The following is a 14,336-nucleotide window of genomic DNA, read 5'->3' as shown; positions in this document are numbered from 1 at the left end:
AGCTTTTGAGCGCCCATCCAAAGATTACTTGTAAAATAGAAGTGCCCTAATCTGGATCGTTTCGCTGTAAAACGACGCTTCCCATCGTTCTAAACCCAATACACGCTTTTGTACATTTCTTAGAGATTTAGCTTTTTAGCGCCCACCCAAAGACGACTTGAAAAACCAAAGTGCTGAAATCTGGCTCGTTTTGCTTGAAAACGACGTCTCCCATAGTTTTAAGCCCTAATACACGATTTTCGCGCAGATCTAATAGATTTAGCCTTTGAGCGCCACACCAACCACGGCTTGCAAAACCGAAGTGTCACTTTTCGTTGTAAAACGACGTCTCCAATCGTTTTAAATCCCAATACACGCTTTTCGCACAGTTCTTAGAGATTTAGCTTTCGAGCGCCCATACAAAGGTTACTTGTAAAACCGAAGTGCTCAAATCTGGCTTGTTTCGTTGTCAAACGTCTCCCTTCGTTTTAAGTGCAATACACGCTTCTCGCGCAGTTTTTAGATTCAGCTTTTGAGCGCCCACCTAACGACCACTTGTAAAACAGATGTGCTAAAATCTGGCTCGTTTCGCTCTAAAATGACGTGTCCCAATGTTCTAAGCCCCAACACACGCTTTTCGCGCCGTTCTTAGAAATTCAGTTTTTGAGTGCCCACCCAAAGACGACTTGTAAAACCTAAGTGCTCATATCTGGCTCGTTTATTTGTAAAACGAAGTCTCCCATCGTTTTAAGTCCCAATACACGGTTTTCGACCTTTTCTTGAAGATTTAGGTTTTGAGCACCCACCGAACGATGACTTGTGAAACCATTGATCAAATCTGGCTCGTTTTGCTGTAAAACGACGTCTCCCATCGTTTTAAGCCATATACACGCTTTTCGCGCTGTTCTTAGTGAAATAACTTTTCAGCTTTGACCGAACGATAACTTGTAAAAACAAAGTGCTCAAATCTGGCTCGTTCCTTTGTAAAACGACGTCTAGCCCTATTGAAAAATCTCGTATATATGTGTTAAATGTGTCTCATATATACGCAATTATTGGATGTGTCCACATATATGGTCGTGTGAATACGTCCTCGTATGGCATACGCGTTCTCTCCACGTATGGCGAAACACATATATATGGGTGATACGTGCCTCATATATACGCTATTGGATATGTGTCACTCCCGTCCCTCGTATATACGAGGGCCACGTAACCTTCGTACAGATACGAGGGCCTCGACATGGGGATACAATGGCCTTGCAACACGTACTCTGGTGTACAGTTAATAGCTCTGAATATGTAGGCTACCTGAATGAACTTGCAACCCTTCAGTGCAGCAAATGCTGCATCCCAGCACTAAATACCAGGCTGCAGTCAATGAAATAAATTTTCTTGCTGCTTTTATTTTATCATTTTTATCTGACTACAGTCATTGACTACAGGGGCAGGTGCAGATGATGATTACTTGATGTCCCTCAGCATGTCCGCCAGGTAGCAATTCAACTGCTCTGCGCATTTTCTCATCCTCAGCAGCTTGTGCAGCTTTGATGTATGCATCAAATGCATCTGAAAGAGTATTAATCATGACAAAATTGAAGACATGCAGGTGCTGTAAAATAAAGGTATTTAAGTCATGCACACTTAAATAAACAAATACCTTTTCAGTCAGGAAATGTACCTAAATAAAAGAGGCTTACTGCCCACAGCTGCTAGTTTTTCTGAGCTTATCCGAGGCTTCTGCATGGCACCAGCCTAAAGGAATTGCCGGCATACTGAGCCGGTGATGCTCCTTCCCTGAACGCTCTTTCCCCTAAGGCTCTTCGGGGAAGGAGCATCACCAGGAAGGAGCGTCACTTTTGTGGGAAACCCCACAAAAGTTTTGTGGCGTCCTTGCAAAACAGGAAGTCTCGACCTTGGGAAAAAAGCCAGCGCCACCGCTCTGCACTGACAATTTCCGTTCCCGAGGTGGACCTGCAATAAAACAGCTACAAATATGCTTTGTATAAAGCCCTATAACAGATTGGGGAGAGTTATTATTTGCCACATTAAAACTGCTAAAATCCTATTCCTCAGGACTCCTATAAGTAACATTACGAAAATGGCAGTTTTCCTTGCAAACGCTACTAATGATAAAACATGACACATCGCTCTCTCCTTCGGAGTGAGCAGCGCGATGGGCCACCAGGTCACGTTTATGTGCAATCATATAAGCTGCCTTTGACAACATAGATGAGCCTTTTTATCTCTACTTCAGGCTCCACTGCACCCTGGCAACAGTAATGCTGCCAAATATTCGGAAGCACAGAGCTAACAGATGAAAGATTATGAATATTTAAAACACAGCAATTAAATCTTAGCACAAGAGGCTGTGCTAATTAGAACATGAAAGGTTAAAGGTTGTGGTCATGGTCTAGTGATCTAAGAGTTCATTAAGCAAAGCTGCCCTGAGCTGTCACAGGTTCAAATTGTGCCTGGGGCTCCTGTGCAGGCAATTTTTTTCCGCTCCATGCCATTTGGATGGAAAATTTCACGTGTCTGAGAGGTGTGCACTGATTCTCAGCCCTATACGTTTCCACAGTTTCTAGATTGTTTGCCTGCAGTTACCAAGAACGGGAGCTAAAAGCATTTCAAGCTTACAAACTAGTTCTAAATATGAGAAGCCATCGTACCTGGCCATTGACCTCAGCAAGAACACCTGGATTCCGTGGTGCAGCAGGACCCATGCTAGTGGAAGCCTGGAAAGTGTGCAAAGTGTTCGCATTTGCAACAAGAGTAATGTACAGTGTCGGTGAAGTCTTAAGGCCAAAGGCTTTTCGCTTCAGCCGCATAACAGAGCCATTACAGCAATATTAAAGACCAAGTGACCTTGAAATGCTAGCAGGTTTCTTCTTGCGATACAGAAGCTTCCCGCTTGACTACAGTTTTAAATGATTCGCTACATGAATTATTCTAGGAACATTGATTTCACTGCAGCTGAATGCTGTAGCCTTAAAACTTTTGACCTATACTGTACATGGTACGTTAAAGGGACAGTGAGGAGAACTCAATCAAATTTCTTTTGTAAGCAAAATCTGATAGTTCAGCATTTCATGGCTTTGTTGCCGCTTGTCCGAGAGCGAAAGATGCATTTATTTCAAAGAACTTTGCATTCGAAGTTGAAAAAGTTTTTCCCGCCACTCCGATTCAAACTCGGGAACTCTTATGACATCACGGCGCACTCTTATGGCGTTACAGGACGCAGTGACGTGAAACATGACGTAAACGCAGACTCCGTGATTTCTCGCGGCTAACGGTGCGGTCTAGCAGCAGCCAAAATGAAAGCTACCGCCGCCACACGTTGAAGGCATCTATCGGGGGTCGCTACCATTGCATCGTTTACGTTTGCACCAGCGTTTTGCCAGCGTTACGATGGATCCCGAGCCCGATGACAAAGTTCTCGCAAAAACTCCGGCCTGCATTTCAGCGACCTCTGCCCCACAGAGCGTGCCATGCCTTTGAGGGAGCACGGTTAGGCGCCGGCGGGTCGTTCCCCCTTCCGCCATGAGCAGCCGTTGCAAATTAAATATCATAACCCCAGTGCGGGGAGTCGCGAGGGGCCAGGACAAGGTCAGTGCGTCGCGCCCATCGGAGGCTGGCAGGGGCTTTGGGGTCAACAGATTGTGATTCCTTGAACGGCGCGGTTGCACGGTGCAGAAGACGGCGTCCAGGTCTCCCACGGTTGCAAGGGCAAAGTTATTTATTTTTTTGCCACAAAAACGGATGGGTACTCAAGGGCGCTCGCATTTAAAGTAGGCGGCTTGAAAGTAAAGCTGACGCTTCAACGGCTTCCGCGCGTTTCTGGAGGTACAGGGTCCACTGGATCGGGTTCTCTCGCCCACTTGCATGTACCTTCAGATGTGTACTGTGAATGGAGTAAATTAGCCGAGAGCTCGAAAAGAACAGCACCGCCCAGCGAAGCTATTGAATTATGTCACAACGCGCACCTCGCCGCGGAACCGTATCAGTCTGGTCTGGCTGGCACAGCTGGCGCACTCGGCGAGAAATAGAGACATGCTCCAAGTCTCCGCCAGTGTGGTCAGAGTGCGCCTAAGCTGCCGAACGCGTCACCGGTCAAGCGCAGTTGGAGTATAGAGGGTCTCGCTTTGGCCGACGTGACGTTGGTGTGCAGTGCGCGCGCATGCGTTACGCCAGGCTATAAACGCGCATTAAAGGGACACTGAGGAGAAATTGAGGTTGCCTTGTACCGATAGAATACAAGCTCCTGATTACAAAAACGCCGCTCTTAATTACTGAAAACAAAGCTCTTGTAAGGCAGAAAATAGCAAGAACGAAAATACAGGTATCGCCAGCACAGGCCAATCTCGCAAGTACAAGCGTGGCGACGTCATAGGACAAGAGACAGAGGAATTGGAGGAATTTTCCTTTCTACATGGAAGCCACGAATCTCTGAGGCTGACAAAGAAAGTCTGCGCGGTTTAATATTGAAGTAAGTTTTGTTGTAAAACCTATAGTGCACTTTTAATGCGAGGAAGACAGACAAAAGACAACCTGAATGTTGGAAGCAAAGAAAACCGATGCTTGGCGGCGCCACAGGCGGCCAGAAAGTTTCGATTGTTTTTGACGCGCCTCGATTTACGAGCAGAGCAACTCCAAGTGCCGCTTCAAGTGCTAGTTAACCTTTGAAGGAGCCTGTTAAGGCTGGTCAGATGATCGCCACGGTCGATGAAAAACTAAGGTGGCACGACGGTCGGTGATCGTACAAGGCAATTCGCCGTATAAAGAGCACTTGTGTCGTCGTACGCTCGCCCGGCGAAACATTCCCAGCTGTGCCAGTCAACTTCAAACTACTTAACGGAAATCATTTATTAGTGACGGGAGACAAGGTACAAGGCAGTTAAAAAAAAATTGATGGCCTAGCTGTGTTAGGCCAGGATATACGTAGCGAAAGCGCGGAGACTTCTGCATCGGAAGAGTACATCCACTAGATGCGCCTTAATTCATAGTTAAAGCTTGAGCAGTCGTGGCGGAGTGGTAGAGTCTCCGCCTCAAACTACATAGGCCCTTGTTCGATTCCGAGCCTCGGCACAGTTTTTTTTTTTTTTTTCCAGTGAGTGGGCGGGGGGTTTCAGTGGCTACCATAGGTGCCGCCACTGAATACGTTGGTTAGCGATTAAGCGCAGGCTCTGTTAAGGTGTGCTTACACTCCGGAGTAATGCGCGCGCGCGCTGCATGGCGACGTCACGTCGGCCAAACCGAGACCCTCTATGCTCCAACTGTGCTTGACCGCCGACGCGTTCGGCAGTTTCGGCGCACTCTGACCGCACTGGCGGAGACTTTAAGCATGTCTCTATTTTGCGAAGGGTGCGCCAGCCACAGCCGGCCCGGCCAGACCGATTCAGCTCTGCGGCGAGGTACGTGTTGTGACGTCATTCAATAGCTTCGGCAGTTGGACGCAGCTGTTCTTTTCGAGCTCTCGGCTAATTTAATCCATTCACAGTACACATCTGAAGGTACATGCAAGTGGGCGAGATAGCCCGATCCAGTAGACCCCGTACCGCCGGAAACGCGCGGAAGCCGTTGAAGCGTGGGCTTTACTTTCAAGCCGCCAACTTTAAAAGCAAGCGCCCTTGAGTACCCATCCGTTTTTTTGGCAAAAAATAAAATAAATAACCTGGCCCTTGCAACCGTGGGAGACCATGATGCCGCCTGCTGCACCGTGCAACCGCGCCGTTCAAGGAATCGCAATCCGTTTGCCCCTAAGCCCCGGCCAGCCTCCAATGGGCGCGACTCACCGACCTTGTCCTGGCCCCTTGTGACTCCCCGCACTGGGGTTATGATATTTGATTTGCAACGGCTGCTCATGGCGGGAGGGGGAAACAACCCGCCGGCACCTAACCTAACCGTGCTCCTTCAAAAGCATCGCACGCACTGTGGGGCTGAGGTCGCTGAAATGCAGGCCGGAGTTTTTGCGAGAACTTCGTCGTCAGGTTCGGGAACGGGATCGATCATAACGCAGACAAGACGCCGGTGCAAATGCAAACGAAGCGACAGTAGCGACCCCCGATAGATGCCTTCAACGTGCGGCGGCAGTAGCTGTCATTTCGGCTGCTAGACCACACTGCTAGCCGCGAGAAATCACGTCTGCGCTTACGTCACGTTTCACGTCAATGCGTCCTGTAACGTCATAAGAGTGCGCCGTGATGTCATAAAGTTCCCGAGTTTGAATCGGAGTGGCGAGAAAAACTTTTTCAACTTTGAATCCAAATTTCTTTGAAATAAATGCATCTTTCACTCCCGGACAGGCGGCAACAAAGCCTTGAAATGTCGAACTATCAGATTTTGCTAACAAAAATAATTTGATAATGTTCTCCTAACTGCCCCTTTAACAGAGCCTGCGCTTATCCGCTAACCAACGTATTCGGTGGCGGCATCTATGCGCGCCACTGAAACCGCCCACCCACTCACTGAATAAAAAAAAAACCTGTGCCGAGGCTCGGAATCGAACCAGGGCCATTGTAGTTTGAGGCGGACTCTACCACTCCGCCACGACGGCTCAAGATATAACCATGAATAAAGGGGCATCTAGTGAGTGCACTCTTCGATGCAGAAGTCTCCGCGCTTTCGCTACGTATATCCTGGCCTAACACAGCTAGGCCATTAATTTTTTTTTAACTGCCTTGTACCTTGTTTCCCGTCCCTAATAAATGATTTCCGTTAAGTAGTTTGAAGTTGACTGGCACAGCCGGGAATGTTTCGCCGGGCGCGCGTACTACGACACAAGTGCTCTTTATACTGCTAACTGCCTTGTACAATCACCGACCATCGTGCCATCATGGTTTTTCATCAACCGCGGCCATCATCTGACCAGCCTTAACAGGCTCCTTCAAAGGTTAACTAGCACTTGAAGCGGCACGGAGTTCCTCTGCTGTTCGGCACTTGTAAATCGAGACGCGTTAAAACCAAAACCATGAGGCACACAAAGCTCATAGACGCGAAGCGCCATAACAAGTCGAAACTCTTCTGGCCGCCTGTGGAGCCGCCAAGCATCGGCTTTTTTTGCTTCCAACATTCAGGTTGTCTTTTGTCTGTCTTCCTTGTGTGATAAAAGTGCACTATCGGTTTTAAAACAAAACTTACTTCAATATTGAACCGCGCAACCTTCCTTAGTCAGCCTCAGAGATTCGCAGCTTCATGTAGGAAGGAAAATTCCTCCAACGTGGCGTCTATTGTCCAATGACGTCATCACGCTTGTACTTGCGAGATTGCCCTGTGGCGGCGATACCTGTATTCTGGTTCTTGCTATTTTCTACTTTACAAGAGCTTTGTTTTTCAGTAAGAGTTGCGTTTTTGTGATCAGGAGCTTATATTCTATCGATACAAGCCAACTTCAATTTCTCCTCAGTGTTCCTTTAATTGGCATCTCCGGGGGATTTTAAAGCACTTTGAGTTTACTATCACATTACACTTCTTGAACCTTGTCTCAGTTGCAAGATATAATTCTGCAAAATAATGAAATGTCAACAACTAGAACACAAACAAAAACTGCATTTCGACCACAAAGCCATCGCTAAGCAAAACTGCTCTGAGCTGCCACAGGTTAAAATTGTGCCTAGGGCTGCTCTGCAGGCAATTTTTTTTCTGCTTCATATCATTCGGACAGAAAATTTCCCATTTCCGAGAGGTGTGCAGTGATGCTCATCCCCATGTTTCCAGTTTCTAGATTGTTTGCCTGCATTTATAAAGGATGAGAGCTAAAAGCATTTCAAGCTTACAAAATCATTCTTGTAAGATCGACAATTGGGCTTTGATGCCCCAGCGCCCCGTGCTGAAGAAGGAGCAAAACACAGGCGGAAGACGAGGCTGACAAAGTTCAGTTTGGCGCACAGGAACGCTTGGCTACCGAGGTGCGCTGTACTAGCAAAGATTGTGGCCGTCGACACTTCTTGTTAGCACTGTGCACCCAGCCCCTCCACGGGCGTAAAGACGCAAATCAAACAAGAAGTGTGGCCCCAACCTTTGTTAGCACGGTGCACCCCGGTAGCCAAGCGTTCCTGAGCACCAAACTGAACTTTGTCAGCCTCATCTTCCGTCTGGGTTTTGCTCCTTTATCAGCACTGGCCGATGGGGCATCAAAGCCCACTTGTCTTACATTCTAAATATGCGACACCTTCATACCTGGCTGCTGACCTCAGCAAGATATCCGGGTTCTGTGGTGCAGCAGGAGCCATGCTAGTGGAAGACTGCAAAGTATGAAAAGTGTTCGCATTTGCTACAAATTAAAGGGCAACTTCAGAGGATTTTCAAACATATTCTGTTTACTATCACATTACACTTCTTGAGCCTGGTCAGAGTCCCGAGAAAGTTTTCCAAATAAGGAGCAAAGAAATAATGAAATACCATTAACTAGAACACAAAAAAACTTGATTTCAATCAACAGATCAAAATATGATGTTAAAGGGTTTTACTGGTAACACTGGTGACTCACATTCTGTAATGCACCAACTAGCTTTAAAGGAGTATAAACACCCATATTTTGGGTGTGTGTTTTTGCTTTCTAATGAGGCATCAGGCATTATTATACATGGATTACCTTGTGGTATTTTCCTATTCTCAAGTCTAGCAAGAGAACAGCAGTTCACAATTGGTAGCGAGGTAAGGGAAAAGGTAAAGGAATACGTCTATTTAAGGCAGGTATTAATAGTGACAACTGATCCGGATCATGAGGGAATAACTAGAAGGATAAGATTGCGATGGAGCGCATATGGCAGGGTCTCTCAGGTCATGAATGGCAGTTTACCAGTATCCCTCAAGAGAAATGTGTACAACAGCTGTATCTTACCAGTACCCACCTATGGGGCAGAAACGTGGAGGCTAACAAAAAGGGTTCAGCTTAAGCTGAGGACAACGCAGTGAGCCACGGAAAGAAAAATGATAGGCGTAACGTTAAAGCAGTATAACACCTACCGTTTGGGTGCGTGCTTTCTTGTTTGTAATGATGCATAAGGCATTATTATACATGGAGTAGCAGCTAGTAATCTCTTACGACCGCTTAATAATTTATAACAGCATTTATTTTTTGTCCAGTTTCGGCTTCAACACTTGAACAAGGACAGTGACGTCAATGTGTGCTTACACGTCACGAGACATGAAAAAACAGCAATATAATCGCTGCTTGCACATTTGTTGTCATTCCAGCAATTGAGGAAGGCTGATTTCAACACTGCAGTAAATTAGAACAACAAAGCAGCCATTCTATGGACATTTTTCCATGGCTCACGTGAACGAAAAGCCCTCTTTGACGTCAGAGCCATTGTTCGGCTGTTCCAAAACTGAAACAGCATGACAGGAAAAAACAATTATAAATTATTTAGCGGTCGTAGGCAAACATCACATGGTGATTCATGCATAGTAGCGTCTTCTGCATCATTGAAGAAAAGAAAACATGCCACCAAAATTAGGTGTCTATACTCCTTTAAGAGACCGGAAGCAGGAAGAGTGGTTGAGGGAACACACGCGGGTTAATGACATCCTAGCCAAAATCAAGAGGAAGAAATTGGCTTGAGCGGGGAATGTAATACGAAGGTAAGATAGCTGTTGGTCCTTAAGGGATTCCAAGAGAAAGCACAGCAGGGGGTGGCAGAAGGTTAGGTGGGCGTATGAAATTAAGAAGTTTGCAGGCATAAGGTCGGCGCAGCTGGCAAGACATGGTTAATTGGAGAGACATGGGAGAGGCCTTCACCCTGCATTAGGTGTAATCAGGCTGATGATGATGAAGATTCTCCCATGACTACTAAATAATTTATAATCGAATTTCTTTCTCGCGCCGTTTCAGTTTCAAGAGCTGAATGGGGACTATGACGTCAAAGTGAGCTTATAGGTCATGCGAGGCATGAAAAACTGCAATAATCGGTGCTGCTACATTTGTCATTCCGACTATTGAGGAAGGCTGGCTTCAACACTGTAGTGAATTAAAATGATCAAGCAGCAATTATATCGCATTTTTTCCATGCTTCACGTTACATATAACCTCTCTGATGTCACAGTCTTCACTAGGCTGTTGAAACCAAGACAGCATGGCAGAAAAATTCGATTATAAATTATTTATAGGTCCCAGGCAAACACCACATGATGATTCATTCATAGTAGTGTCTTCTGAATCATTGTAGGGAAGAAAGCATGCCACCAAAATTAGGTGTCTATACATATTTAAATCTTTAAATTATCATTGGGCTTTTTCAAATTGCCGTGCTCGGAGAGCCTGTTCGCGACCAGAAAATTCACTCCTGACAGGAAGGTGCATCATGCTCACATGAACTGGTCGCCGCCAGAACGAGCCTGCTGGCAATCATGGCGCCAAGGCCGTCCATGGATCACGGAAGGCGAGTGCCCTCTGCTGCTTTGCTTGCTGTTGCGTCTCATTGCTCGCATGCGTATGGTAGAAATCTGATCCTTGGGAGCAAAAGAAAGGACATTAGTTATTCAGGGCAGCCGCGGACTCTTGCACTCAGATGCATACATCGGCGGCAACAACGCAAGTATATGTCCTTCAGTGCGTTGTGTGCTGTCGTGAAGTCTGCATGTAAGCTTCGAGATATCCTCAAAAGCATATGTGACGGGCCGTCGCACTCTAAGGACTTGCATTTGACACCACATAGGAGGGCTAATTGGACAGCGTTAATTGGAAAGACATGGGAGAGGCTTTTGCCCTGTGGGTGTAGTGAGGCTGATGATGAGGAGGAGGGAAAAACTGCGCATGCACTGCTCAAACAACATGCTGTAGTCTCAGATTATTGCATATTTGTTAACTACACACTAATTACTTGGGCACCAATGATCGACCCTGCCTATACTGACTCTCCTGTGGTAGTTGCAATTTCTGTTTGTGAACTAATTCCTGTGGGCTGTAAGCAGAAAACAATCAGGATATGTTCCATTCAAATGTAGTCTGCCACCCTCCAGCTGTTAATATTGCTGCCAACAAGTAATGCACGCATTATTTTGACAAGCGTGCATATCAGCTGGTTGAACATTTTTCTGAAGTGCGTGCACTGTACAAATTTAGCTGAACGTCGTGTCTGTATGCTATCGCTTTTACTGCAGAGCTAGCACTCGAATGAAAGGCATTACAACCTGGCCTTGCATGTCGGCCCCGCACTGTGTGTGCAGGCATGATGATCCACACTGGGAAATTTTTCTTTTTGATGAGTCAAATGCAAGGTGAAGTATGCATACGGTATTTCTCAGGTATTTTAAGCACTTGTGGCAGAAGATCTGAGCACCAAGCCTTATGGCAACGACCGAATCGGCACACGCAAGGTTATGCTTCATCTTCAGCTGTGAAATGAAAATGACCTCCGTAGAGAATAAAAATTTTGAACAACAAATTTGGCAGAGCACACATGCACGCCAGCCGGCAGCCACTACTTAAAGGGCCCCGACCACCCTCTGGCTGAAAATGTCCTCTACCAAGGTTGTTGTGATGCACCGTCCCCGGAACACACAACCGCAAACTATCTTTAATAGAAAACATTATATTGGAGTTACATATATGACAAACTAGCTACTTTTCCATGCTCCTCTCCTTCCATTCCCTCTCAGAGGTTTTTCTCCCTTCCGCTTGGTCCACTAGATTTAGTCCTCCATCCCTGCTTGTTCTGTGTGGCTGCCCTTCCGTTTACAAGAGTAGGCAGCACCCCTTTTGTTTGAAAGTCAAATGGGGAGCTTTCGGTGGTGTCCGCGTTGGGCCTCTTATGAACGGAATGCACACCAGCCGAAGAGGATTAAGGTGCAGATCCCATCGACAGGGATGACCACGGTGGTGCAGCAACAGCAGCGGCAATTTCGACAGCGTCATCAGGTGGCCGACGACTGCACAAAAAGAAAGGATGACTAGCTGGGAAGGAGCCTGTTCTTCCCACGGTTGGCTCGATGCAAATGACCTTCCCCCTTTGACTGGTTCCCTGCAAGAAGCGACCGACGATGGACAGATGACGGGAAGAGGGGAACGGTGCCTTCCAGTAATTAATCGTGTCTTGACAAGAGCCGCCCCGACCGGAGAGAGCCCACCGCAGTTGTAGCCCACAGCGTAGCACCGGTGTTTTCGACAGACACGTGAATAATAATTATCACCCCTCGTGAATAATAATTATCAGAGGCCCTATCCGTGTCTCACGTGGCCCGATTCGCTTTGGTAAGCCGCATAACCGAAGAATAGCAGGGCTTATAAATTTCCAGCAATACATATATTTAACCAGTATCATGGCACTGAGAAAAAAGGCCACCGAGTTGCAAGCCGAAGCTAAGACAACGTGCTGCAATGAGAGAAGTGCGCTGTCCCGCAACGCCGTATCGGTGGGCTCGATACAAAGCTCTCTGTTGCTGAAGGCAGCCTGGCTGCTCCCCCAAACAATAAATATTTTAGACAACAATGCGAGGAGGCAATACGAAAATAGAAACTTTGACCTGAAATGAAGCACACAATATATGAGAGAACAAAAAACAGAACGATGGTTCCATTCCACATGCGGTTCTCTAGAGTCCTACGCAATCTTTTACAATGGTAGCATTTAAGCAATATCTCTATATTACAATTCAAAGATCCGCTACAAAGCTCTCTGTTGCTGATGGGAGCCTGGCTGCTTCCCGCAACCATAAATATTTTAGACACACACAGACAGAGACGCCTGTCTGGCTCTGAAGTATGCTGCTATGTAATGTACATATTGCGACTGGTAAGCGTGCGAGTGGCAGTAGCAGAGGCATCCGCAGTAAAACTTCGCTCAGTACATACATGTATCTGTGCAACTGTTGTTGATGGCTCAGACTTTTCAAGGTCCATTGCAGTGATTTTTCTTTTCGACATTCTCTGGATAAGCTCCGCTTTTGTTACTGGAACACAAGAAATGAGAGATAAAATAATGAAAGCGACAGCAAACACAGGGCAAGCTACGGAAACGGATCAGTTAGTGTGTCGCGTTCATTGCTTTCCAAAAATCATATGATGCGAAAAATTAGCAGATCTGAACACAGCCGATTTTTCCCTGCCTCATGCAATTACTTGAATTCATGAAAAAAATCACGATATATTATTTCGCTCAGAGTGACGCTTACGTCGAGACCTGCTACAAAGCGACCACGCAGTTTTTCCCTTCTTTGGGAAGCATGCGCTGGGCTGCTGCGTGCTCGGATCGCAATCACAGAGGAAGTGGTATCGTAAGCGTTCTGCAAGTGCTCGCAACAGTAAAAAAGCATGTCGACTTTATGTAAAACGCCACCAAGCTTTGCTAAAAGCGTTAGGCTTGACTGTACACGCATCACACGTTTGGCACTTCTGAAATCTGACCACGTAGCGAAGTAACTGCAAAACTCACCTCTAAGCTCCATTACTTGGGCGGAATAGAATGCCTTCTCATCTTTTCCGCCGAGCCAGTAGACGTCCTTTTTTTCGCCAGGTCGCTAACGCCAGTCGGTGAGGCATCATGGGTAGGTGTAGCGCAAAGGAAACAAGGACGACATAGAGACGTGTACGATAGCTTTTGCGCCGTCGGTCGAAGTATTTCACGTACGCATAGCTCGCCGCAGCTGACGAACCCATAGTGGAAGTGTCACATGTGGCTGCAAAACACACAATCTAATAACTGTAACAACCACACACACCGACACGCGTAACGACGCAAACGTTGGACGCAAACGACCGCAGACTTGAATTGGCTTGGCGACGCGCACCGCACAGGGCGCTAATACGATGATGATGATGACCTCTTCTTTACAAATCAGAATAATAAATACGTTTTATTCGTTCAATTTCGTCTGTTTGTTTCCTGCGGCAGAACTTGCGTCTCCGACCGTGATCTATACCGCTCCATATCGCAGCCTCCTCGTGCAGCGCATCCGGCCATCCAGTTGACTGCTGATTGACCGCATGTAGTAGCAGACGACGCGGGGCTCTACACACCATGAAATACTTATAGTTGAAAAGTTTCAAATACTACTTTGAAGGGGAAATAGTAACGAGTTCCGTGTCAAGCTGTGCCACAGAGCGTTGGTCCAACATAAGCAGAACGACTGCAGAACCAACTAGCCCCTCAAATTGGTCTTGCCCCTGTGACTGCCCATGGAGTGTGTATGGGGTGGCTCTATCATGTATGAGCTTTATGGTACCGCTGTAACCTAAATGTTTGAAGTGTTCTGCGATTTTTGATCGCCACTGCATTAAACAAAGTAGTCGCTACGTGACAAATCGCCTTCGGTTTCGGTTTCAAAGCTGGAAGCTATAGTGGCGCGCGGTGCCTTATTGTGCTTTGCGCTTTTTACTTAGTGCTTTAAGCAGAAAGTTTTGTGTGGCTTACGACAAA

At 46.7% G+C, this 14,336-nt stretch overlaps 1 long non-coding RNA gene across 2 annotated transcripts; it reads right to left on the bottom strand.

Annotated features, from left to right (window-relative positions):
• Window positions 1-1,404: 1,404 nt before the first annotated feature.
• On the bottom strand, window positions 1,405-10,887 carry LOC144130058 (uncharacterized). Of its 2 annotated transcripts, XR_013313951.1 has the most exons (4): window positions 10,292-10,887; window positions 8,158-8,222; window positions 2,652-2,717; window positions 1,405-1,548 (listed from the first exon to the last, which is right to left on the bottom strand). It is a non-coding gene; the product is annotated as an uncharacterized LOC144130058 (long non-coding RNA). The 2 variants fall into 2 exon arrangements; XR_013313950.1 differs by lacking the exons at window positions 8,158-8,222; window positions 10,292-10,887 and having other exon boundaries at window positions 2,652-2,811.
• Window positions 10,888-14,336: the final 3,449 nt, after the last annotated feature.

The sequence above is a fragment of the Amblyomma americanum genome, chromosome 4 (genome assembly GCF_052857255.1).
Source record: "Amblyomma americanum isolate KBUSLIRL-KWMA chromosome 4, ASM5285725v1, whole genome shotgun sequence".
NCBI lineage: Eukaryota > Metazoa > Arthropoda > Arachnida > Ixodida > Ixodidae > Amblyomma > Amblyomma americanum.
Note: the sequence above shows the minus strand (reverse complement) of the source record. Positions and strands in the feature narration are given on the sequence as shown.